The sequence below is a fragment of the Jaculus jaculus genome, chromosome 12 (assembly GCF_020740685.1).
Source record: "Jaculus jaculus isolate mJacJac1 chromosome 12, mJacJac1.mat.Y.cur, whole genome shotgun sequence".
NCBI lineage: Eukaryota > Metazoa > Chordata > Mammalia > Rodentia > Dipodidae > Jaculus > Jaculus jaculus.
Window position 1 is genome coordinate 72,208,452 of NC_059113.1, and position 27,141 is coordinate 72,235,592.

Consider the following 27,141-nt stretch of genomic DNA (forward strand, 5'->3'; position numbering starts at 1 on the left):
GCTAGTATCAACATATGAAGGGGAACATGTGAACCTTGGCTTTCTGGGCCTGGGTTACCTCATTTAGTATAATCCTTTCCAGATCCATCAATTTTTCTGCAAATTTCATAACTTCATTTTTCTTTACCACTGAGTAGAAATCCTTGTATAAATGTGCCACATCTTCATTATCCACTCATCAGTTGAGGGACATCTAGGCTGGTTCCATTTCCCAGCTATTATAAATTGAGCAGCAATAAATGTGGTTGAGGACATACTTCTAAGGAAATGAGATGATTCTTTATGATATATGCCTAGGAGTGCTATAGATGGGTCATATAGTAATCTTTAGTTGTTTTAGGAACCTCCACACTGATTTCCAAAATGGCTGGACCAGATTGCATTCACACCAGCAGTGTAGAAAGGTTCCTCTTTATCCACATCCCCATCAACATTTATGATCATTTGTTTTCAAGATGGTACCCAATCTGACAGGAGAGAGATGGAATCTCAATGTAGTTTTAACCTGCATTTCCCTGATGACTAGTGACGTAGAACATTTTTTTTAGATGCTTATATGCCATTCGTAATTCTTCCTTTGAGAACTCTCTATTTAACTCCATAGCCCATTTTTTGATTGGCTTGTTTGATTCCTTATTATTTAACTTTTTGAGTTCTTTGTATATCCTAGATATTAATCCTCTATCGGATAAATAGCTGGCAAAGATTTTTTTCCCATTCTGTAGGTTGCCTCTTTGCTTTTTCCACTGCGTCTTTTGCAGATCAAAATCTTTGTAATTTCATGAGGTCCCAGTGATTAATCTGTGGTTTTATTGCCTGAGAAATTGGGGTTGTATTCAGAAAGTCTTTGCCAAGACCAATAAGTTGAAGGGTTCCCACACATTTTCTTCTAGCAGTTTCAGAGTTTCAGGTCTGATGTTAAGGTCTTTAATCCATTTGGACTTAATCCTAGTGCATGGCAAGAGAGAAGAATCTATTTTCATCCTTCTGTAGATATATATCCAATTTTCCAAACACCATTTGCTGAAGAGGATGTCTTTTCTCCAATGAGTATTTTTGGCATTTTAATAGAATATCAGGCGACTATAGCTACCAGGACTTACATCTGGGTCCTCTATTCTGTTCCACTGATCTACATGTCTGTTTTTGTGCCAATATGATACTCTTGTTATTACTATGGCTCTGTAGTATAGGTTAAAAACAGGTATGGTGATACAACCAGCCTTATTTTTGTTGCTCAGTATTATTTTAGATATTCTAGGTTTTTTTGTGATTCCAAAGGAATTTCTGGATTGTTTTTTCTTATTTCCGTGAAGAATGCTGTTGGAATATTGATAGGGATTGCATTAAATGTGTAGATTGCTTTAGGTAACATTGCCAGTTTCACAATATTGATTCTTCCAATCCAGGAACAAGGGATGTTTCTCCACTTTCTAGAGTCTTCTGCAATTTCTCGCTTCAGTGTTAAGTTCTCATTGTAGAGATTCTTAGAGATTCTTTACTTACTTTTTTAGGTTTATTCCAAGGTACTTTTTTTTTTTTTTGATGCAATTGTGAATGGAAGTGATTCTCTGATTTCATCTTCTGTGTGCTTGTTTTTAACATATATGAGGGCTACTGATTTCTGTGTATTTATTTTGTATCCTGCTACATGCTGTAGGTTTTGTTCAGCTCTAACAGTTTGCTAGTAGAGTCTTTAGGGTCCTTTATGGACAGAATCATGTCATCTGCAAATAATGATAACTTGATCTCTTCCTTTCCAATTTGTATCCCTTTTATGTGTTTCTCTTGTCTTATTGGTATGGCTAAGACTTCCAAAACTATATTAAATAAAAGTGGGGACAGTGGACACCCTTGTCTTGTTCCTGATTTTAGTGGAAAAGCTTCCAGTTTTTCCCCATTTAGTAATATGTTGGCTGTAGGCTTGTCATAAATAGATTTTATTATATTGAGATATGTTCCTTCTATCCCCAGTTTCTGTGTAACTTTTAAAATGAAGGGATGTTGGATTTTGTCAAATGCTTTCTCTGCGTCTACTGAGATAATCATGGGATTTTTGTCCTTCAACCCATTTATATAATGTATTACATTTATAGATTTGCATATATTGAAGCATCCCTGCATCTCTGGGATAAAACCTATTTGGTCAGGGTGAATGATCTTTTTGATATACTCTTGTATTCTGTTTTCCAATATTTTGTTGAGAATTTTTGCATCTATGTTCATGAGGGAGAAAGGTCTGTAATTTTCTTTTTTTGTTCTATCTTTGCCTGGTTTTGATATCAGGGTGATGCTGGCCTCATAGAAGTAGTTTGGTAGAATTCCTTCTTTTTATATTTCCTGGAAAAGCTTAAGAAGCAATGGTGTTTGCTCTTCCCTGATGGTCTGGTAAAATTTAGCAGTGAATCCATCTGGGCCTGGGCTTTATTTGGGTGGGAGTTTATTGATAACTGTTCAGATTCCCATGTTTGCTTTAGGTCTATTTAAGTGATTAATCTTATTTTGATTTAATTTAGGCAGGTCATATAAATCAAGCAAATCATACATTTCCTTCAGATTTTCATACCTTGTGGAGTATATGCCTTTATAGTAACTCCCTATGATTTTTGAATTTTTCTGGAATCTGTTGTGATGTTACATTTTTCATCGCTGATTTTATTAATTTGTGTCTTTTCTCTCTTTCTTTTGGTCAGATTTGCTAAGGGTTTATCAATCTTGTTTATCCCTTCAAAGAACCAACTCTTTGTTTCATTAGTTCTTTGGATTTTTTTTTTTTCTTTCTCTTTCATTAATTTCTGCCTTAATCTTTATTACTTCTTTCTGTCTACTGATTTTTGGTTTGCCTTGTTCTTCTTTTTCCAAGGCTTTAAGGTGAAGCATTATGTCATTTACTTGCAACCTTTCTAATTTCTTAATATAGGCACTTAAGGCTATAAATTTACCTCTTAGAACTGCCTTCATTGTGTCCCAAAGATGTTGATATGTTGTATTCTCATCATAGTTTGACTCTATAATTTTTTTGATTTCCTTCCTGATTTCTTCATTGATGCATTCATCATTTAGTAGTGCATTGTTTAGTTTCCATGATTTTGTGTATGCTCTATAGCCTTTCTTGCTACTAATTTGTAGTTCATTCCATTGTGGTCAGATAGAATGTAAGGAATTATTTCAATTTTCCTGCGTTTGTTAAGATTTGCTTTGTATCTTTTTTTTTTTTTTTTTTTTGATTTTTTGAGGTAGGGTCTCACTCTAGCCCAGGCTGACCTGGAATTCACTATGGAGTCTCAGGGTGGCCTCGAACTCATGGCGATCCTCCTACCTCTGCCTCCCGAGTGCTGGGATTAAAGGCGTGCACCACCACGCCCGGCTGCTTTGTATCTTAATATATGGTCTATTTTAGAGAATGTTCCATGTGCTGCAGAAAAGTGTATAACATGCAGCCTTTGGATGAAATGTCCTGTATATATCTGTGAGGTCCATTCCTTCTATGACTTCATTTAGTCCAGATGCCTCTCTGTTTATTTTTTCCTGGGATGACCTTTCAATTGATGAAAGTGTGGTGTTAAAGTCATCCACCACCACTGTGTTTGGTGTTATCTGTGACTTTAGTTCTAATAGTGTTTGTTTGACAAATTTGGGAGCCCCCATGGTAGGTGTACATATGTTCAGGATTGTAATGTCATCATTTTGGAGTGTGCCCTTAATCAATATAAAGTGACCTTCCTTATCTTTCTTGACCAATGTTGGACTGAAGTCTACCTTGTCTGATATTAGGATAGCAAACCCTGCTTGTTTTTTAGACCCATTTGCTACAAACACCATTTTCCTACCTTTCACCCTAAGATAATGTCTTTCCTTTGTAGAAAGGTGAGTTTCTTGGAGACAGCAAATGGTAGGATCCTGCTTTTTAACCCACTCTGCAAACCTACGTCTTTTGGTTGGGCTTTGAGGCTGTTGACATTAAGAGATATTATTGAAACGTGCGTATTTATGTTTGCCTCTTTTTTTGTCATTCTGGTTCTACCTTTGCTCTCTTGAGTTAACTAGTATCAGAGTATTGGTTGTTTTTTCCAGGTTCCTTATATGTGTGCTTTTCCTTTCCTTCAGCATGTTGAGCTGGTTTTGTCTTCAAATACTCCTTTAAACTCCTTTTGTCATGGAATGTCCTTATTTCTCTGTCTATTTGAATGGATAGCTTTGCAGGATAAAGGAACCTTGGTTGACAGTTATTATCTTTCAGAAATTGGAATACATCACTCCAAGCCCTTCTGGCTGTTCAAGTTTGTGTTGAATAATCTGCTGTAATCCTGATGGGCTTGGCTTTGTAGGTAACTTGATTTGTCTCTCAAACTGCTTTCAATATATTTTTCCTTGGTTTGTGTGTTTGGTAGTTTGATTATAATATGGCAAGGAGAAGTTCTTTCCAGGTTTTGTCTGGTTGGGGATCTATCAGCTTCCCATATCTGCATTGGCACCTCTTTCCCACTTTGGGGAAAGTATTCTTCTATGATTTTGTTAAAGATGCCTACTATGCCATTGGAGTGAAATTCTTCTCCTTCTACTATGCCCTAAATTCTTCTATTTGTTCTTTTTATAATGTCCCAAATATCTTGAAATTCCAACTCACACTTTTCTATAAGTTTGTCTTTCTCTTTGTTGGCCTGTATTAGATCTTCCACCTGGTCTTCTAGCTTAGGTATTCTGTCCTCTCCTTCACTCATTCTACTGGTGAGATTTACTACAGAGTTTTTTTTTTTTTTTTTTTTTTTAATTTCATTAACTGTGTTCTTCATTGCTAGTAATTCTGACTGGTTTTTCTCTATTATTTCTATTTCCTTATTTATGTCTTGTATTGCCTTCTTTATTTCATTAAATTGGTGTCCTACATCTTCTTTGATTTCCTCTTTGATTTGTTCTTTGACTTCTTTGAACATGTTTACAATCATTCTTTTACAATCTTTCTCAGGCATTTCCTCTAACTCGTTCTCACTGGAGGTCTTTTCTGATGCATTAATACTTCTAGGTGGATTTATATTTCTTGATTTTTAGTGTTTCTTGTGTTATAATGTATATCTTTTTGTATCTTGGATTAAGTTAATGCTTGGATTTTCTAGCTAGCTGGGTATTCTTAGCCCTATCAATTGATTTTATGTTATATATCTTCAGGGTAAGAGGTTAAGGTGTTAGGTGTGGCTCTTAAAACTCTCAGAGTATCTACAAAGGTGCTGGGGCTGCTGCTGCTGGTGCTGGAGCTGCTGATTTTGCTGCCAGACTCTGCTCCTGCTTGGGTCCCGCTGTCGGCTCAAGTTGGCATGGCTGGGTCCCGGGACTGCTGCTCTGTTCACTGGAGCTGGGCACAACTAGTGGGGGAGGGGAGAGAGCCACAGCTGTTCTAGTTCTCTCGCTGTTCCACGTGTTCTTCTACCTTGTGATCTGCTCCTCCTTTGCTCACTGCCACTCTCCCTTCATGTTTCTTGCATTGTGGAGAGCTCCAGTGTGAGTGGAAAATCCCCTCACCTGGCTTTTCCTGCCTGCTGGCTGCTTTCTGGTGTGCTGCCACCTGCCAGGGCTGCTTTTGCCGGCCTTTGTGGGCTCTGGATCTCTTCTACTTTCCCACTGTTGTTTCAATTTCCTATACACCTTACTTTTTAGTTAAAGTGTGTATTTTGCTGAGTTTTTTTTGGTCTTTTTCCCCCCTAGGCTGCTTTGGCATGGTACCTAAGCCGCCATCTTACCAGAAGTCCTGAAATATCTTTTGTTCTATGTTTTCCTTGATGATATTCACTTTGAAAATATAAGAATAAAAGAATTATCAAAAGATCAGGTATCTACTTCTAACCAAGATGTAAGAAGGACTATATGTAGTCTCTCTCTATAGGCAACAAAGAAAATTGATGAGATAGAATTTTAAAGAAACTGTAAGTTATTGAGCAAAAGACAACAAAAGGTAATGATGCTTGAGAAATAACTGTGGTTAAAACACACTTTCACAGTGCAGTGAGTGTAGTGAGAGCTATTAAGGAAGAAAGGTTTCTGGAGGACAGAAGAGAGGAGTAAAGAGCACTGCATGGATTCAGGGTCCCCTGAGGATTCAGCAGATTATGCGTGTGTGTGTGTGTGTGGTGTGGTGTTAATTCATGTATGTCTCAGAGCAAGAACCAAGGGAAAAGAATGTTACAAGACAGCTGTGTGCAGAATGCCCTTGCTTCAGCGGTACAAAAAATATTACCTGGCACTTCAAATTTCTCAGATACAGACCAAGAAAGCTTAAAAACAAGAAAAAAAAACTATTAAAATATTTACACATATATAAATTCCACCCCAAAAGCCATGCTCAACATTAACAGAAATACGAAAATATATAGCTTTCTTTGCATGAATTCTTTCTTCAAATATAGAAAGACACCGCCACCCATCTCACTTCAGGTTTCAGATTATTAGTAAGAATCTTTCTTGTCATCATAACATAACACCTTCTCCATCCATTATTATTCTTCTAATTCAACTTGAAATTCCTTTATGTAATATTTCACTCTGATATAGCACATGCTTAGAATACTAATAAAATAGAAAAGGACCACTTTAGTTTATTTTTTTAAAGGACCATTTCATTTTAAATTCCAAGTACCACCAACCAGGATTACTACAGAATAGTCAATCACAGGTTGATTGAATTAACACATACATTAATGAAAGTAATTGTGAAGATGATATCACTTATTTCCCCAGGACAAAACTATAAGTACCATTATAGAAAAACCAACAAATTAATATTTTTATATTGGGATGAAATCTACTCAGTTGGAAGGATAAGGGATAATATTTGCATGGGCACTGGTTTTCTCTCTCTTAAATATCATTCTCTCCAAACTGAGTAGTGTTGTTATTATTACAATAATTATAAAATATTGATATGTTTAGGTTGGGATATGTCCATGGCTTTCTAATTTCCTTTTTGAAATTTGTAGAGTTATCAGATCATCGTCATTTACTCCCTGAGCTGGAACACTTTGTGTGAGCAACCCTGTGGTGGTTTGAATAGAACAGATGGCCCCAATATATTAAGTTGTTTGTTTGTAGTTTGCATCTGCTGGCTACCTGGCTGGAGGCAATGTCACTGGGTGGATCTTAAGGTGTGGTGGTGGGTTTCAGATTTCAATCTAAAGATATGCAAAGTGTCCCTAGCTGGAGTTCCTGAAGTGTGCTGTGGCTTTTGACCTTTAGGCTTGTGCTTCTCTCTCTCTCTCTCTGTTTGGGCCTGTGAAGGCAGGCCAGCTTCTTCTGCCATTGTGGAACTTCCCCAGGATATGCAAGCTTCAATAAATCCCTTCCTCCATAACTGTGCCTGGTCTGAAGTTCATCTCAGTGAACCTGAAGATGTCTGCCTCAGAACTTGGTACTGAGGAGTGGGCTGAGATGTACCTGGCCATGTGGATGATGATCTTTTAGAACCTTTGTTTTGGAGGAATAGGCATGTACTTGGTGCTTGCAGCTTAAGATGTCTTCTGGAGTGGTAAGCCAAGTTTTATGCCTATTCTGATGAGAGTCTGAGAATGCTAAGTGCAGACAGCATTGAAGTTCGAGGCTTGGCTTATGAGCTTTCTAAGGGGAAGGAAAGACAGCAGAGGACTTTGTTGGAACTGGGCTACTGGCATAAGGGCTGGCTGCATCCTGCTGCCCAGGCCCAGAGAGTTTGATCAAGGTTAAATTTGTAATGGACTGATGTGCTTGGCCAGAGATATTGGACTGAGAGACTTAATATTTTAAGCTGGAAAACTTTAAGCAAGTTAAATTTACTGGCACAGGGACTGGCTTTATATTACTAAAGCTGCTATTGTCAAACACATTAGCAATCTTAAAGGACCATGGAAAGGATGCCTAAGGAAAGACTATCATAGAAATGCAAACACTTTTGGAAAGAGTTGATTGGAGAAGGAACCTGCTTTTCAAGGCTATGATTTGTTTTGTCCCTGAATTAAGAATATGACTGTGTCCTACACACCTGGTATTGGTTTCAGAAGCATGAAAACTATGAGGAGTGGTCATGAATTACAAATGCTTCCAGGAGCTGCCTCTGAGATGTGGCATGAGGTAGGGCCTGATGCTCTGATAGGCTGAAAGAGCCTTTGGAAAATGTGAGGAGTAAATTGCACATGGTTCCAGGAGCTGATGCTGAGATGCAGCATGAGGCAGGGTATGATGCCCTGATAGGCTGAAAGAGCCTTTGGAAGATGGACCATGATTTGCATGAAGACCTCAAGAAGTTTTGGATATACCAGGACTGTGAAAGGGCTACCATGGAGTGCACTGTTGTTGGCCTAGGATGGAAGTGTTCCCCTGCTACTCTGCCCAGCTGGAGGGGCAGAATTGGGAAATCTGGAGACTGTCAGTCTTGGACTTGAACTGCAGAAGTTTGATGTTTGTTTGATGGTGGTTGAGTTTGCATTGTGTTAGTCTCTCCTTGCTGTGCCTTATACCACTTAAAAATGTTTACTCTGTGCCTTTATATGTTAGAAATGTTTAACTTGTTTGATTTTACAGGTCTTAATATCTTAAATTGGTCAAGACTGTGGGGACCTTCAAAATTGAACTGCATACAATTTACAATTTATGATGATTATAAATGTATTGGTGGCCAGGGGCAGAATGTGGTGGTTTGAATAGGATAGATGGCCCCCAATATATTCAGTTGTTTGTTTGTAGTTTGCATCTTCTGGCTACATGGTTGGAGGCAATGCCACTGGGTGGATCTTAAGTTGTGGTGATGGATTTCTGATTTCAATCTAAAGATATGCAAAATATGCCTAGCTGGAGTTCCTAAGGTATGCTGTGGCTTTTGACCTTTAGGCTTGTGCTTCTCTCTCCTTCTCTCTCTCTCTCTCTCTCTGGGCCTGTGAAGGCAGGCCAGCTTCTTCTGCCATTATGGAACTTCCCCAGGATCTGTCAGCTCCAATAAATCCCTTCCTCCATAACTGTGCCTGGTCTGAAAGCTCATCTCAGTTAACCTGAAGCTGTCTGCTACAAACCCCCAGCTTCTCTTGGTAACTCAAGTGAGTTATCTTGCAAAAGCTACTTTGAGCATAGATTTATAACTTTTTCTTCTTGTTTTGAGAGCTACTTTTGGACCTGTGGGATTTTATATTGCATTTGTATTCTCATATTTGGACAGGTTAAATCATGCATAATTGTGTGTGATACAGTAAAAATATATACAGACATTTTAAAATGACTGAATCAACATAATTTATATACCATCACTTAAGTGTTTCGCATTAATTCTTCCTAACAGACACCACATATTATTTTAGTTTTCCTTTTCCAATATCATTTGGTTAACTTTGGTAGATAGCAGGGTACACACTGAATTTTAGGATCTTATAATCCCTGCCCAAGTTTAGCTTGTAGTAGGGAAGGTCACATTTTCTATATAAAAAAGAAAATTGAAACTCCAAGTGCAACCTACAATTAACTATCAATTTTTCTTTTTCTTTACACACGTTATGTTCCATAGGCCCTTTAGAAGGTTTAGGCTGTCAATGAAAAACCAAGTATGATTTTCATAAAGTATCTTAGAAGGTATTGTTGTTTGATTTATCCATCCCCTGCCCAAATTGTCTCTCTGATTGCATATGTTGCATGTTATGAAAGTAAAATGGTATAAGTTTCAATTGATTTTTTTTTTCAGCCACAAATCCCCACTGGCCAAGGGTTTAGTTATTGTTAATTAGAAATAAATCAATACCTACTAGTACCAATTTTTTGTAACATACATGTAATATGCACATTCCCTGTGTTATCACTAGAAAACAAAAAAGAAACCTACTGAACTGTCATAGTCAGTGATGCTGGGAAGAACCCCCAAAATGCACAGTTTATGGGTGGAATGGCATTTATTTCAGACTTACAAATCTAGGGGGAGTGCCACAGTAGGAGAAGAAACTGGACCATTTCACAGAACAATGACAAGAGAAAAACTAGCACCACCAATAAGCAAGCACCAAACCATGCTTATTCTCCATACCTTGGGCGATAATTTAGATCCATTCCCAGTGACGTGCCACCCCCACTAGCAGGAGTCTTCCTGCTAGGAGCACAAGCTGGAAACTCACTTTTAATAACACTTGAGTCTACTGGGGACATAGATTCAAACTACCACATAAATGCTAATATTTTAAATGTATATTTCAGCCATAAATGCCAGGTGGCAAAGAAGTTAGTTCTATTGTTAATTAGAAATAAATTAAGACCTATTAGTATCACACATTATTTTTTATGCAACATAAGTACAATGTGAATAGAACTGCAGCAGTCCTCTTGTTATCACTAGAAAACAAAACAAAACAAAACAAAACAAAAAACTGAATCAGGAAAGAAACTGATAATTTATGGATTTATCAGTTAGAAGTAAAGAAAAAACAAGAGTTAAAAACCCCAAAACAAGACATGAAAATGACAAAGGAAAATTTTAAAATCAGGAAAAAAATAATGAACTAAAAATGAAGTACAATGCAAAGAAGCAGCAATACAAAAGCTGCTTCTTTGAAAGATAAAAAGCCTCAAGATATGATCAATAAACACCAGCAAAAGAGAAGAACTAAATTAATAAAATTAGAAATGAAAAGGAAGTATTACACCATATACTAATGAAATTCAACTTAGTAGCAGAGGCCAGTAAGTTAAAAAGGAGACATAAAGGAAAGAGAAAGGAAGGGAGGAGGGTACTTAATAGGTTGACATTGTGCATATATAAGTACAATGATTGAGATGGGGAGGTAATATGATGGAGAATGGAATTTCAAAGGGGAAAGTGTGGGGTGGGAGGGAGGGAATTACCATGGGATTTTTTTTATAATCATAGAAAATGCTAATAAAAACTAAAAAAATTAATAATAAATAAAATAATAAAAAAGAAAAAAAAAGAAATTCAGGTAATCAGAAGGACCTACCTTAAAACATAAACTCCACTCTATTGAAAAGTCTAAAGATAGATTTATAGATATATATGACCTACCATAATTAAATGAAATTAAATAAATCAGTTAAATAGATCTGTAACAAACAATAAGATCAAAAATTTATTTAAATAATAAAAAAGAAAACCTAAAAATAAGCCAGCATCAGATGTATTCACTGGGTAATTTTTCCAGACATTCAAAGAGGAATTAGCACCAATGTTTCTCAAACTATTCAAAAATTAGAAAAAAAAAACACTACTATTTTTTTTTATAAAGCTAGTATTACCCTAATACCAAAACCAAATAAAGACACACATAAAAAGAAAATTACAGACTACTCTCTCTCATGAACATAGATGCAAAATTTCTCAACAACATACTTGTAAACACAATACAGGAATATATCTAAAAGTTCATTCAATGTGATCTAGTAGGTTTTATCTTACAATGGAATGTATCATTCAACATATGCACATCAATAAATGCAATACACAATATAAATGAACTGAAGGAAAAATATTACATGATCATTTCAATATATCTGGAAATACGTTTGACAAACTCCAGCATTCCTTCATGATAAAAGTCGAGAAGAAACTAGGAATAGAAGAAATATATATATCAAGAAAATAAAGAATATTTATGCCAAACCTATAGCCAATGTTGTATTAAGTAGCATAGAATTTGAAGCATTTTCACTAAAATTGGAAATGAGTGTCCACTTTCTTCATTCTTATTTAATATACTACTAGAAAGTCTTCACTACAGTAATGGCACAAGAGACACAAACAAAATAATACAAATAGAAAATAAGAAAGGAAAAGTATCTTTTTGAAGATGATATGATTCTATACATAAGAATCCTGAAGACTGTTAAAGCTGATGTACATTTTCATCATTGTAGACAGATACGAAATTAACACAGAAATCCATCTGGGCCTGGGCTTTTTTTAGTTGGGAGATTATTGATAGCTGCTTGGATCTCCATGCTTATTATAGGTCTATTTAAGTGATCAATCTCATCTTGATTTAATTTAGGTAGGTCATATAAATCAAGGAAATCATCCATTCCTTTCAGATTGTCATACTTTGTGGAGTATATGCTTTTATAGTATGTCCTGATGATTTTTTGAATTTCTCTGGCATCTGTTGTGATGTTATCTTTTTCATCTCTAATTTTATTTATTTGTGTCTCTTCTCTCTTTCTTTTGGTCAGATTTGCTAAGGGTTTATCAATCTTGTTTATCCTTTCAAAGAACCAACTTTGTTTTCATTGATTCTTTGGATTTTTTTTTTTGGTTGGGGGGCTTCTATGTCATTAATTTCTGCCCTAATATTTATTATTTTTTCCTGTCTACTGATTTTTGGTTTGCCTTGTTCTTGTTTTACCACTGCTTTATGGTGAAGCATTAGGTCGTTTAATTGCAACCTTTCTAATTTCTTAATATAGGCACTTAAAGCTATAAGTTTACCTCTTAGGACTGCCTTCATTGTGTCCCAGAGATTTTGGTATGTTGTGTTCTCATTATCATTTGACTCTATTAATTTTTTGATTTCATTCTTGATTTCTTCATTGACCCATTCATCATTTAGTAGTGTGTTGTTGAATTTCCATAATTTTGTGTATGCTCTATAGCCTTTCTTGCTATTATTAACTAGTTTTTGAGTATTATTAACTAGTGTTTGAGTATTCTTTGTTTCTACCTGGTTCCTTTTATGTGTGCTTTTCTTTTTCTTCAGCATGGAGAATTCTTTCAAATATTTTCTGTAGAGCTGGTTTTGTCTTCAAACACTCCTTTAGCTTGCTTTTGTCATGGAGTGTCCATTTTTCTCCATCTATTTGAATGGATAGTTTTGCAGGTTAAAGTAACCTTGGTTTGCAGTTGTTATCTTACAGGACTTGGAATACATCACTCCACACCCTTCTGGCTTTTAAAGTTTGTGTTGTGTAATCTGCTATAATCTTGATAGGCTCTCCTTTGTAGATAACTTGATTTTTCTCTCTGACTGATTTCAATATTTTTACTTTGGTTTGTGTGTTTGGTAGTTTGATTACAATATGGCAAGGAGATGTTCTTTCCAGGTTTTGTCTGGCCAGTGTTTTAAAGAATTCCTGTATCTGCATTGGCACCTCTTTCCCAATTTGGGGGACGTTTTCTTCTCTGGTTTTGGTGAAGATGCCTACTATGCCTTTGGAGTGAAATTCTTCTCCTTCTACTATGGCCTGAATTCTTGTGTTTGATCTTTTCATAGTGTCCTGGATATTGTGAAACTCCCACTGATACTTTTCCATTAGTTTGTCTTTCTCTTTGTTGGACTGTACTAGATCTGCCACCTGGTCTTCTAGCTTAGATATTCTGTCCTCTCCCTCATCCATTCTACTGGAGAGATTTTCTACATTTTTTTTTTTAATTTCATTAACTGTGTTCTTCATTGCTAGTAATTCTGACTGTTTTTTTCTTTATTATTTCTATCTCCTTTTTAATGTTTAGTATTGACCTCTATTTCATTAAATTGCTGTCCTGTGTTTTCTTTGATTCCTTTGATTTCTTCTTTCATTCACTTGGTTTCTTCTTTGACTTCTTTGAACATATTTGTAATCATTCTTTTGAAATCTTTCTCATGCATTTCCTCTAACTCATTCTCACTGTGGTTCATTTCTGATGCATTAACACTTTTTGGAGGATTTATATTGTCTTTATTTTTGGTGTTTCTTGTGCTATAATGTACATTTTTTTGCATCCTGGATGATTTAATGATTGGATTTTCTATTTATCTGGGTATTATTAGGTGTATAGAGAATCTGATGTTATATAACTTCAGGTTATGAGCTTAAGGCATTAGGTGTGGCTCTCAAGACTACCAGAGTATCTTATCTATAAAAGTGACCCTAGGTTGGGTTTGCCTGCTATGAGAGTATTCAAGTAGGCTAAATGGAATAAAATACAGGCAGATTCTAAAATTTAACTAAACAATATACACTTTCCATAAAAAACAGCTCAGAGTATTTATCCAAGGGTAGGTATTATGACATCCAGATCCTCTAACTGTCCCTTAGGATGTGTGTTGCCCCACCCACACCCTTATCCTGACAACAAGCATGTTAAGATTGCTGATGTGTTGAGGGTTCCAAGTCAGCTTGTGACCAGGTGACACCCTTCCCTGTTGTAATCCAAGTTACCTCTACTCCTTGTGTCCTGCTGTCAGTTCAAGTTGTCATGGCCTGGTCCCTGGACTGCTGCTTTGTTCACTGGAGCTGGGCACTGGCAGTGAGGGAGGGGAGGCTGCCGATGCTGCTCTAGTTCTCTCACTGTTCCACGTGTTCTTCTACCTTGTGATCTGCTCCTCTATTGTTCACTGCCGGTCCTCCTTCATGTTTCTTCAGTTTGCAGAGAGCTCCGGTGTGAGTGGAAGCTCCCCTCACCTGGCTTTTCCTGTGGTAACTTTTTGGTTCTCTGCAGCCACTGCCACAGTCAGTAAATCTGCCGGAGCTGCTTCTGCCGGCCTGTGTGGGCTTTAGCTGCTCTGGATCTCTCCTACTTCTCCACTGCCATTTCATTTTCCTTTACACCTCACTTTTTAGTAAAGGTGTGCATTTTGCTGAGATTTTTTTTTTTTCCCCTCTAGGCTGCTTTGGTGTGGTACCTACGCCACCATCTTAACCAGAAGTCCCTCTATCTATCTTTTTATCTGCGTGTATATGTGTGTGTGTGTGTATGTGTATGCATGTATTTGTAATAAAATTAGTGTGATCCTGAAAGTTGTTTCACCATTGGTATATACAGAGCCATAGTATCAAAAGCAGCACAGTAGTCCTGCTACAACATCATTCAGAAATATAGATCAGTGGAAAAGAATTGAAGATCAACTATAAAACCAGTCAGCTACATCCATTTAATTTTTGACAAAAATGTTAAAAAAATTTAAAAAAAGATTCACTGGAGGTAATAAAGTCTCTAATAAAAAATGCTGGGAAAATTGGGTATCTATATGTAGAAGGATGAAACAAGATCTTGGTCTCTCCCCATGCCTAAGAATCAAGTCAAAATGGATGAAATATGCAATGTCAGATCCAAAATTCTAAAACTGCTAAAGGAAAAAGTAGGAGAAATACTTCAACATAGAGATAGAACATAGACTCTCTGAATAGACATCCTGTCAATCAGATAAAAACACCAATGTCCAACCAAGGTGGCCTTGTGAAATTTTAAAAGCCTTGTACATCAAAGTACACTAATAATCCAAAAAAGAGACAGCCTACAGAATTGGAGAATAGCTTTCAATCTATACATCTATAGATAATTAATATGTAGGATATACAAATAATCAAAAACCTAAAACCTGCTCTAAAATGATCTATGCAAAAAATAGAAAGTTTTCAAAGAAGAAATACAAATGTCCACTTTTTAAAAATATTCAGTCATAGGTTAAATGCCAATCAAAATTACTTTGAGGGGCTGGAGAGATGAGTTAGCAGTTAAGGCATATGCCTACAAAGCCTAAGTACCCAGGTTTGATTCTCTAGGTCTCACATAAGTCAGATGCTCATAGTGGTGTATGTGTCTGAAGTTTATCTGCAGTGGCTAGAAGCCCTTGTGGACCCAATCTCTCCCTTTCAGTCTTTCTCTCTCTCTCTCTAATAAATAAAAAATAAAATATAAAAAACTACTTTGAGATATATATATATATATATATATATATATATATATATATTCTCAAATATATAATCTTAAATAAAGGTACCCTGTAGTGATGTACCCAGTAGTGAAATAATTGTATGTTTGTTATGTCACAACCAATTGATCTTTGATTGGATGTTTGAGGGAATCAGGTAGCTTTGTTAGTCTATTAGGATGACTGGGACCCTGCAAATAAAAAGCAGGAATGACTTTGGCCTATCTTAGCAGTCTTCTTATCTCTTTCTGAGATTTGTTTTCCTACAAACAATCTGATCCCTTCCTTGGAGGAAGATGCCTATCCTAGAATTACAATCTAATCCTAACAATGTGGTTTAAATTCAGCCCCTAGCTCAGTGTCATGAGCCAGTCCCTAGCTCAGACCAATCAACTCTCACACTAGCTCACCTGAGCCAGATGGTAGGGCTCATCATCATAAGGTTATAAATGTGTTTCCCATGGCATGTCTCTCTGGGCTGGTTTCTGAACATTGAGGTTTGGTAAGTCTCCCTCATCTTGGCCAGCTGGGTCAAGACTCCCACATGAGCTCTCAACCCTCTGCTTTCTGTACTATCCCTTCTTCTCTCTCTTTTCAAATTTCTTCTAGGCTTATGTGGGTCTCAGACCATGTGAGTCTATTCATTTTCCTTCCCTTGTTTTTTGTCCCTCCCTAAATAAATATAATAATTTAATAATTATCCTTCTCAGTCTTATTTTATCAAATTATGTGTTTAAATATAGATGCAAATTAAGTGTTTGGAGTTTAAGAATTATGTTCCTGAACCCCTATCAACATATAAGATAGATGCCTGGTCCATGGAAGGGAGCTGAAGTCTAATAATGAAAACCTAGTCAAGAGCCTATAGCTGTGAAGGCCATATGCCCTTGGGGAGTGGGGGGTGCGGGTAGCAACTACTGTTTGGCTACATTGACATATTATTATGCCCATCAAAGTGCCTTCTAAATATGTTTATGCACATAGTTGAGATGCTCTTACTTTTTTTTTGTTTGTTTGTTTTGTTTTTCAAAGTAGCGTCTCACTCTGTTCCAGGCTGACCTGGAATTAACTATGTAGTCTCAGAGTGGCCTCAAACTCATGGTGATCCTCTTACCTCTGACTGTCCAGTGCTGGGATTAAAGGGGTGCACCACTGCCGGGCTCCTTCCCAGTCAGGTAGTGCAAGGGAAGGACCAGGCCTGCTGGTTCCTCCCTAGGGGTTGAGGGGATGTTGAATGTCAGAGGACTCAGAAACCTCTCCTGGCCACTGGAGAAAAACCACACTGAGTCAGGAGTCTTTTCAATGCAGGAACTCACAGAAACAACTCGCTTTATTACTCTGAACAGTTGCCTATATCATGTTGGGGATGAAGGCGGGGTTTTAGGATGGGCGAAGAGGTAAGGGCCAATAGTAAACTTTAACTATTGAAATGGTAATTATGATTGCCACGTGGAGATAGCAGGCCAGAAGATATTAGGTGTCTTGCTGAGTCCTAGCTCGCCAGAGACAGGTCGCCAAACTTTAGCTAGGCTCAGGCAGTTACACTAGGCCTCACGCCTCGGCCTTTCAGGGCCCAACACACCACCATGCCGGGCTCAAGATGCTCTTACTTTTGATTACAGAAATTCTCTTTTCAGACAGCAAGGGAGACTCAAGCCTGGTCAAAGAGCTGAGAAGTACCAATTGAGTATTCAACACTAAATCAAACATCTCTGTCAAATTCTCTAATAGTTCATGTACTATGGTGGAACAAGTGGCAGAATGAATGTATGAACCAAAGGATAGAGAAGAGCACTTTGAAGCACCGTCTTCTAGAAACAATGTGGTTATCCCAGTAGCTGTTGATACCTGAAAAGTACCTATGTAACATTGTGTTCAGCAGGTTGTTGTGGACAATGCAGGAGGGAAAAATGAAAATCAGAAAATAAAAAAGTAGTATAGTAGGAAAGAGGGGGTTTAATTTTCATGGCCATGACAGGATGACAGGAGGAGATAATGCAAGCTTTTTAAATGAAGGGTTTAATTTAAAAAAGAAAACAATTATTTACTACATTTAAATGAAATGTAATGATTTTCAGTTTTTTATAGTTTATTGACATGCATCTGAGAAATAAAACTGAACATTTCAAAGTCATTACTAACATAAGTAAATCCTTCACTTAGCATAGTAGTAACTTGAGTTTTGTCATGATACCATTTAAAAAGTTACTCTGGAAGATGGAGAGATGGCTTAGCAGTTAAGGCACTTGCCTGTGAAGCCTAAGGACACAGGTTTGATTCCCTAGGACCCATGTAAGGCAGATACACAAGGGGGCACATGTGTCTGGAGTCCGTCTGCAGTGGCTGGAGGCCCTGGTTTACCCATTCTCTCTCTCTCTCTCTCTCTCTCTCTCTCTCTCTCTCTCTCCCACTTTCTCAAATAAAAAATAAAGTTACTCAGTTTAAAAGTTTCTGTGCTTTAAAATACGAATGGCATATAAGCACCTAAAAAAATGTTCTACGTCACTAGTCATCAGGGAAATGCAGATTAAAACTACATTGAGATTCCATCTCACTCCTGTCAGATTGGCCACCATCATGAAAACAAATGATCATAAATGTTGGCGGGGATGTGGAAAAAAAGGAACCCTTCTGTACTGCTGGTGGGAATGCAATCTGGTCCAGCCATTGTGGAAAACAGTGTGGAGGTTCCTAAAGCAGCTAGAGATTGATCTACCATATGACCCAGCTATAGCACTCCTAGGCATATATCCAAAGGACTCATCTCATTTCCTTAGAAGTACATGCTCAACCATGTTTATTGCTGCTCAATTTATAATAGCTGGGAAATGGAACCAGCCTAGATGTCCCTCAACAGATGAGTGGATAATGAAGATGTGGTACATTTATACAATGGAGTTCTACTCAGCAGTAAAGAAAAATGAAGTTATGAAATTTGCAGAAAAATGGATGGACCTGGAAAGTATTATACTAAGTCAGGTAACCCAGGCCCAGAAAGCCAAGCGCCACATGTTCTCTCTCATATGGGGATCCTAGCTACAGATGACTGGGCTTCTGTGTGAGAATGAAAATACTTAGTAGCAGAGGCCAGTAAGTTGAAAAGGAGACATAAAGGGTGGAGAAAGGAAGGGAGGAGGATACTTAATAGGTTGATATTGTATATATGTAATTACAATGATTGTAATGGGGAGGTAATATGATGGAGAATGGAATTTCAAACGGGAAAGTGTGGGGGTGGGGAGGGAGGGAATTACCATGGGATATATTTTATAATCATGGAAAATGTTAATAAAAATTAAAAAAAAAGTTTCTGTGCTTTAATTATGAGCTTATACCATGATGTATATGAGATTTATTTATTTAAATAATTATTACATCTTATTTTACCAAAAGCTTTGCTAGGTGACCCATTCATATCTCTCTAGGTCTTGCCTATTTATTCTGTACATTTTTGCTTTAGTTTCTTGGATAATTTCCCTGTAATGACTAAAATCCCACTTAGATGTCAATTTCTCCTTAGTCTCTCCAAAAACTGTCATTTGCACGTATGATTATTGTTTCCTGAAACAGATTCTATCTTTACCTATGTTCCCTCAGTAAATAATAACCTTCTCCTGTACTATATAAGACCTAGTCCATTTTTAGTATTCAGCATATGCTTATTGGAATGTTTTGTGAATAAATTAAATTGTGTGGTGTCAAATGGACTTGTATTTGAACAGAACACTGCATGAAAAATGGGATACCTGGAATGTATATGACTCTTATTGAGAAATAACTAAACCAGGGGTACTTCTGAAGGAATTGAACTAACAAATTGAACTTGAATGGTATACTAAATCAATAAAAATTAAACATAACTAAGATAATCACAAAAGGAGAAAGATGTGGAAGTGAAGGTGGAATAATTATTTCACAAATCTCTGAAAAACAAGCTTGGTAATTAACTTCTGGAAGAAAGTCTCCTTTCAGTTTATGCCAGTTTTAAAATGTCATTTGCTTAATCTGTTTATTTTAACAGGGCAAGGGCTAAGGGAAAAATTTAAAAAGTGAAATCTTAAAAACAGGCAAAAAGTTTGAGACTAAATAAACTTACAGGAAAATGGCATGTGGTTCCATGTATTCTCTATTGGGAAACTGTTATATCAGTTAAGTGGGTGCTGTGGATGTGTGCACATGCATGTGTGTTGCTTATTAACCTAGTTCCACAACAACACTCTGATTTTCATTACACATTGGTTTTAAATTTTTCTTTTATGCTAATTTAATGCATATGCTTTTATTCTTTGAATGATCAAAACTCTGTTATAGTAATTAAGGTAACACCAGATTTCAGGCAGCACAAACATGATGAAAACTCTTAAAGCATGCTGATGCAATGGAGAAAGCAAGGGTGTGATCATCTTTACATTCAATGAGAGTGAGGTTAGGGAATTGTCAACAGTAGTTTTCTATCCTTTTATGATTATATATTTTCACCCCACTACACACATACAAAGGGTGTTGAGGAGTATTATACTTTTGAAAAAACAACTTTATTGAGTGAGAGTGGGGGATAGAGGGAGGGAGGGAGAGAGAGAGAAAGGCTGAATATTTTTTCATTTAAGATGCAAATTCTCCCAGTAAACTGTATTTTAAAATCTTCAGATCAATTACATTTATTAACCACTTGGTGTAATTTTGGAATTTTAACTGTTGGCTAGGAAATTACATTGTCTCTAAAGATCACAGAATATGCTAGTGCCAAGGGAAAACATGGAAGAAGAAGAAGGATAATATAAAAGAGAAGAAGAAAAGAGAGAGAAATGGAAGAAAATTAAATTAAGGTTAGCTTTCATCTTACCCTCTCCAGGGTCCTTAAATTCAGGTATTCCCTCTAAGGTCCTGATGATGGTTCAACCTTTTAGTCTGTCTTCCAGGATATAGGATTTTATGGTATCATTTTCATTTGAGTCCAGTTTTTGCCCCCTCATTCCAACCCTTACCCTCCCCTCCAGCCCTACTCTCCCTATTGTAAACTCCTAGAGATACCTATTAGGTATATCAGCACCTTGGGCTCTTCCAGGTTAAGAGCCACAGATGAGTGCGACCATGTGGTGCTTGTCTTTCTGTTATTAGGTAAGTTCACTGAAAATGATCTGTTCCAAGTTCAACCATTTTTCTAAAAACTGTTGTGTCATTTCTTTCCAATTTCTGAGTAGAATTCCATTGGGGAGATATACCACATGTTGGTAAATCATTTGCCCAATGATGGACATCTGGGTTGATTCCAGTTGTTAGCTAATATTAATTGAGCAGCTATAAACATGGTTGAGGAAATATCCCTGAACTGAGGCATGGAGCTTTTAGGGTAAATGCTCAGTAACAGAATAACTGAGTCTGTTGATACCTCTACAGTCAACTTTTTATGAAGCCTCCATATTGCTTTTCATAGTGGTTATCCCAATGAGGGTTCCTAGTTCTCCACATCCTTGCCAATGTTTCTTTTCATTTGATTTTTTAATGTTTTCAATCCTTACTGGATTAAGGTTTAATTTCATATTTATTTTAATTTTCATTTCCCTGCTAGGGGTGTTGAATATTTTCTTAACTGTGTGTTTGCTATTTGTATCTATTCCTCTGAGAACTCCCTGTTCAACTCTCTGTCCCACTTTGTGAGTGGGTTGTTTGATTTTTTTATTGTTTAGGTTTTTGAGATTTTTTTTTTAGATTCTAGAAATTAGGCCTCTATCATTTATATAGTTGGCAAAAACTTTCTCCCATTCTGTGGGAAGTCTATTGACTCTGCTTATTGTGTGATTGATTGCAAAAACTTTTCAACTTCCTCATGTCCCAATGGTTAAGTGATTGTTTAAGTTCCTGAGCTACTGGGGTTTTGTTTAGAAAGTATCTTCTCACTCATAAATCATGGAAAGTTTCTCCTATTTTATCTTCCAGTATTAGTAGAGTTTCTGGTCTTATATTGAGGTATTTGATCTGTTTGGACTTGATTTTTGTGCATGGTGAAATATGTGGGCTATTTTAATTTTACTTCATATGGTTATCCAGGTTTCCCAGCACCATTTGCTGAAGGTGCTATCTTCCCCCCCCCCCCCCGACCAGTCTAAATTGTTAGGGCCTTTGTCAAAGATCTAGTAGCTGTAGTTACTTGACCTAAACATCCACAATGTGCTGTTGATCAGAGAGACTCACAAGGTTCCCCAAAAGAAGACTTCTGTCAGAACATGCAATTACCCACCAAAGGTTAATGGTAAGACCCTACTGCCAAACATGCCATATCTGTCAGTATGGAAAATGGAGAGACCTGGCTGGAATCTGGAAGAGAGCCAGGCTCCGGACAGTTAGCTTGTCTGATGCTAGAATGTGCTACATGAGCTACTGGAGGAAAATGGCCAACATATATCCAAGCAACTCAAGGTCTAAATTACTCAGAAGAAAACAACCTGACATGATGCTCACCCAAGGACAATAGTGGCACAAAGTCATAGTCGGTAACCAACTGCTCTTGGATTGGCTAACAAATGCACTGCATTAGGGCCTACACCTATTAAAGTCTCTCTAATGATATCCAATTTTACTGGTGCTCATTTCACTCTGCATTGGAGAATCTGCTTCTCTTTTTCAGATGGACGCAGAAATTGAAGAGAGAATCAGCCCATCTCACCTTACCTGGGCCCCAGCTGAAACCATAGAGGAATTGGGGAAATTAGCAAAAGTTCTGCTTCCTTAGTGAACCTGACATCAGCACCAGGGTGAAAGATATAGACACAGAGGGCAGTCAACTCCTATCAAATCAGAGGTCCAGAGACAAAGAAGCTCCCAAGAGCCCATCACTGAAGTAGAATTAAAACGAACCCAACTTGGCTCAGGAAAATTCATGGAAGAGGGGGCAGAAAGATTGTTAGAGCTACAAGTTGAGACATTACACACAGAGACTTTGCCTCTTCCCAATAACTGATGGCTACCCCACAATGCACAACCTACAATTCCCATGGGGATAATTGGCATCCCTAATAATCAGCATCCCTAATGAGAAGTGTCCTGTGGCCAGGGGAGAGAAAGATGAAGGTAAAGGTGGTACCAGCATGTGCTGTGTACTCACTGGGTATGTCCACAACTACATGTATATATATAATATATGTATATGTATATGTGTGCGTGTGTGTGTATTAAAGATCACAGAATATCATGAGGGAAGATAATTGACCTTGAATTGAGACAGACTTTGACCAAGCAAATGTAATAGACTCTTCTTTAATCTTGTGAAATAATGCCTATTATTTGTGAACTGACAATTTGAATATTGAAGCTTTTTATTATGTCAGAAGAAATTAAGGGTTGAGCATAATTTTCACATTTTATTTTGGACTCTATGTAGTTTAATGTGAGCATTCCCTTTCCATTTTCTAGTGGGCAATGTCTGGACAGTGAAAACTGTACTCTTAGAAAAGGCATCTTGGGCTGGAGAGATGACTTAGCGGTTAAGGCACTTGCCTGCAAAGCCAAAGGATCCAAGTTTGACTCCCCAGGACCATGTAAGCCTGATGCACAAGGGGGCACATGTGTCTGGAGTTTGTTTGCAGTGGCTGGAGGTCCTGGTGCGCCCATTCTCTCTCTTTCTCTCTCTACCTGACTATTACTATTTCTGTATATATCTCTCTCCCAGATAAATAAATAATTTGAAAAAGGCATCTTGTCATAATCTGAGCTGAAGAAAAAAAATGAATCACAACAGAAAACATACTTTATGTCCTACCTTCTAAGAAAGTTGGCTCTAAGACTTTAATTCAGAGGCATGATGTCCTATAACTAATACCAAGTAGTATTTGAGTAAACACACTTTTAAAGTTCTTCCCAGCTTACTTTCAAGACACAACCACACTGCTGTATGACTGTGAATAAAGCCAATTGTCCCTGAGTCTTGAGGTCTTCATTTTTAAAGACTGTGGGATGAAGAAAATATATTAAATACATTTGCTTTGCTTTTCTCCTCATAGTCTGCCTTTTGTTATTATGTGCCAGCCATGAACCTTGTGGAAGCTGAGGAAAAAATATTACTTTTTCTACTCTGATGCCAGTAGGCTTATTATTGCTGTGGTAATTCATGTTATTAAATGTGTACATAGAGTAAAACTGCATGAACATCACTGTTAACATATTGTCTTTAAATAGAAGTGACAAGATATGAGCTTGACATGAAGAATATCATTTTCTATAAATTATGTTTCATAATGATCATGTTAATGTTAATTACCACTTAATTTATCTTTGAGGACCATAACTATGATTATCATAGAGTCTCTCTATTTTTCATCCACATAAGCTTTAATGGGTTATTCAGCCTACAAGTAAGCTAGCAATTTTCTATAAATTGCCCCACCCCTCCATATGGAAAACATATCCTTGTCAATACAAATGTGCCTCTGGTTATATTCTTCCAAAATATTTTTACTATTTCCTGATAGAGCTTTTCAAATAGGTGGATATGAACATCAAGCCCTTTTCTTTATTATACATAATTTCTCTCCAGTTAATATTAATGGAAAATTAAGAGTCAGCATAATATTAACTAAAAATTAAATTTCCATCATTTAGTGAATTTCATAATGATGAGGATAAACCAGCTCATATTCTTGCCCTATTACTTGTTTTATACACATGCTTTAACCCATTCTAAAAGTGTTCCAAAATGAAAATTATATTTTATTGTAGAAAATGAGCACTCAGAGAACTTACAAACTATATTTGGGATTTTACTAGACTTCTTTACCTGTGATATGGTAAACATTATACTTCTAGAAGCTTCTTGAATATAATAAAGGAGCATTAAGCAAACTAATATTGAATTAATGAACTAAACATTAATCTCTTGTGTGCTCTTTATTTACTAATTGAGTATCTATGTTGCTTTTCCTTCACATGGCCCTTGGGAAGGAGTTTCCCAGTAAGCATAAATTTTCATTTCTGCTCAATTTCAAATCAGAACTGAATGTAAAGCTCTAAATCATGCAGGTGAATATGGGAGGAAGCCCTTGAGATTGTCTGAATTCAGAATTACCTGCTGATTTTATTTATGTATTCTTTAACTGTCTATTGTCTATTATATCATAAAACTATAGGTTGATTATTAGAACCAATGTTTAAGTTTACTTAGTGTTCACAATGCAGAATTCCCCAAATAATAATTTGAACAAAACACTTTGTTTTGCTGTGTGGATGTTTGATTTTATCTGTTTTTATTATTACATAACATCTCTGTTTACCTGTACATAATTAAGGTAATTCAATTACACCATGGCCTCTGTGATGGCTTAGCCTGCATGAGGCTTGTTGAACTCACATAATTCAATTCACTCATAGCTAACAAATTGTAATATGTGAATAAATTACAAATAAAAATACTGGGTGCTTGGATAACAACATATTTTGCTTTATTTTATCACATTGAATCTGTGCTCTTATAATACACTCCTTCCTAAGAAAATTGAAAAGACCATATTTTCTATATTTGTAAACCTTAACATTTCTGTCAAAGCATATATTGCCAGTTTTTCAGAACTGAAAACAAGGTATAATTTTCACAGTGCTTTAGTCATTTATATATTACAAGACATATTTCTAAATTTGATTTCAGGAATAAAGCTAACTCTAAACTTTGAAATATGTCCCAAAGGATGTTATGCATATTACAAAGAAAGGAGATTTTATGCATCTTTGTTTTAAGATTGGCCAATTAATTTTCCATGGAACTTGGTGTTTTGTGCTTTCTGGCCATAAATGTGTATCTGCCCCATTATTGTGACCTTTTGCTAATTCTGTGCACAATGAATAAAGGTGTAATGATTCTGAGTGCTTACTGACATGCCACTTGATGCAATATTACATGAAGTCTGCTTAGATGAGGGTTCAAAGTGCTTCAATGAAGCAAGATAATGAGTAACAGACAAGTTACTACTTAAACAGATCAAGAATTATGGCTTTAGGGGCAAACCACTGACCTAACCATTAGAAAGTAGTCTTGAATGAGCTTTCTAAGTTCACCTTTTTCCCCCTTATTTTAGTTTCAGTCACTCCCAGCAGGAAGATCTTGGAGGTCAGTCCATCCTGACATACACTGCCACCCAACATGATGTAATGGGTGGTCCAGACAAGCAGTAAAGTATGTGAATGCAGCACAGCACACTTCACTTCACTCTGTTGTCTCCATGTTTGCACATTATTGGTGCTACAACAAGAATATTGTGGAAAGGATACCAGTATGATGGTACATAGTGTATAAATTATTTTCCTTGGTATAAATTATGTTCATGCCTACTGAATCTATCATCACAGCTCAATATAAACTCTGGAACTAATAATTACTTGTTGAGTGGATGTGGAATAAACTATTGTTTCTTTTTTGAAGATGCTTAAAAGGAAACATTTTCATGCACAATGTGCATATATACAATGAATTATAATTGGTATATAACCCATGAATTATGCTATCACAAATAATTCTAAGTAAAATCACCAAATTTATATGTATTCTGAGAAATCACTACTTGCTCCACTGCAAGTGCTATGTGGCCTAGTAAAAGAAAGTGGATACATCATCATTAAAGGTAATTTTACAACAAAGGTAAGTTTTTTTGTGTTGACCTATAGGTTTGTGATCAAGTTAAGCTTTGGTTACCCACATTAATAGAAGATATATGGAACTCTTAAAGCACTCTACCTCAGCCCTGAACAAGGCATCTAAATTAGCTTCTATGTCAACTGTCAAATAGACTGAGCCTGGTGGTTCAAATCAAATGTCCCACATAAGTTACATAACTTGGGTGTTTTGAATGCTTGGTCCTCAGTGGGTGGCTGTTTGGGAGATGGAGACTTGCTGGAGAAAGTGTGTAACTGTGGGTGAGGCAGACCTTGAGGTTTATTAGCAGGGCCCCCTGCCATTTTTTCAGCCTTAGTCAACTCTTGCTTTCTTTTTCCCCTACATATTGGGCAAAGAAAAGCTTCTGAATGTGCCATGCTTCCCCCTACCATCATGAAGCTTCTCTTTCTTCCCATCAGCTGCTTTAGCAATATTAAGCTAATTACAACACTGAGTAAGCAGGGGTGGCCCAGTAGCAAGGACGTCTTTGTTTCTAGCTATCTAGATATAAGTGATATGAGGGAGCTATCAGATAAAGCTCCTGGAAACACATATTGTGAGAGGGTGGGAACAATGGCTCAGGGGATAAAATGTTTGCAACCCAAGAGTGAGGACCTGAGTTCTGATCCCAAGCCCAATATAAGACCAGTCTCTGTAGCAGGTACTTGTAATCTTAGTGGGTCTATGGTGAGAATATAAGCATAGAGAAGACTCTGCTAGATGCTCACAGGGCTGCTAGCCTATATCCACACTGAGACACCCTGCCCTACAAACCAGGGATAAAAATATGGCTAAGACTGTGCAACTACGACTGCAAGGCAATGGGACACCTGGCTTGGGAACTGGAATGACCGGCTCATTTACCACACTTCTCAT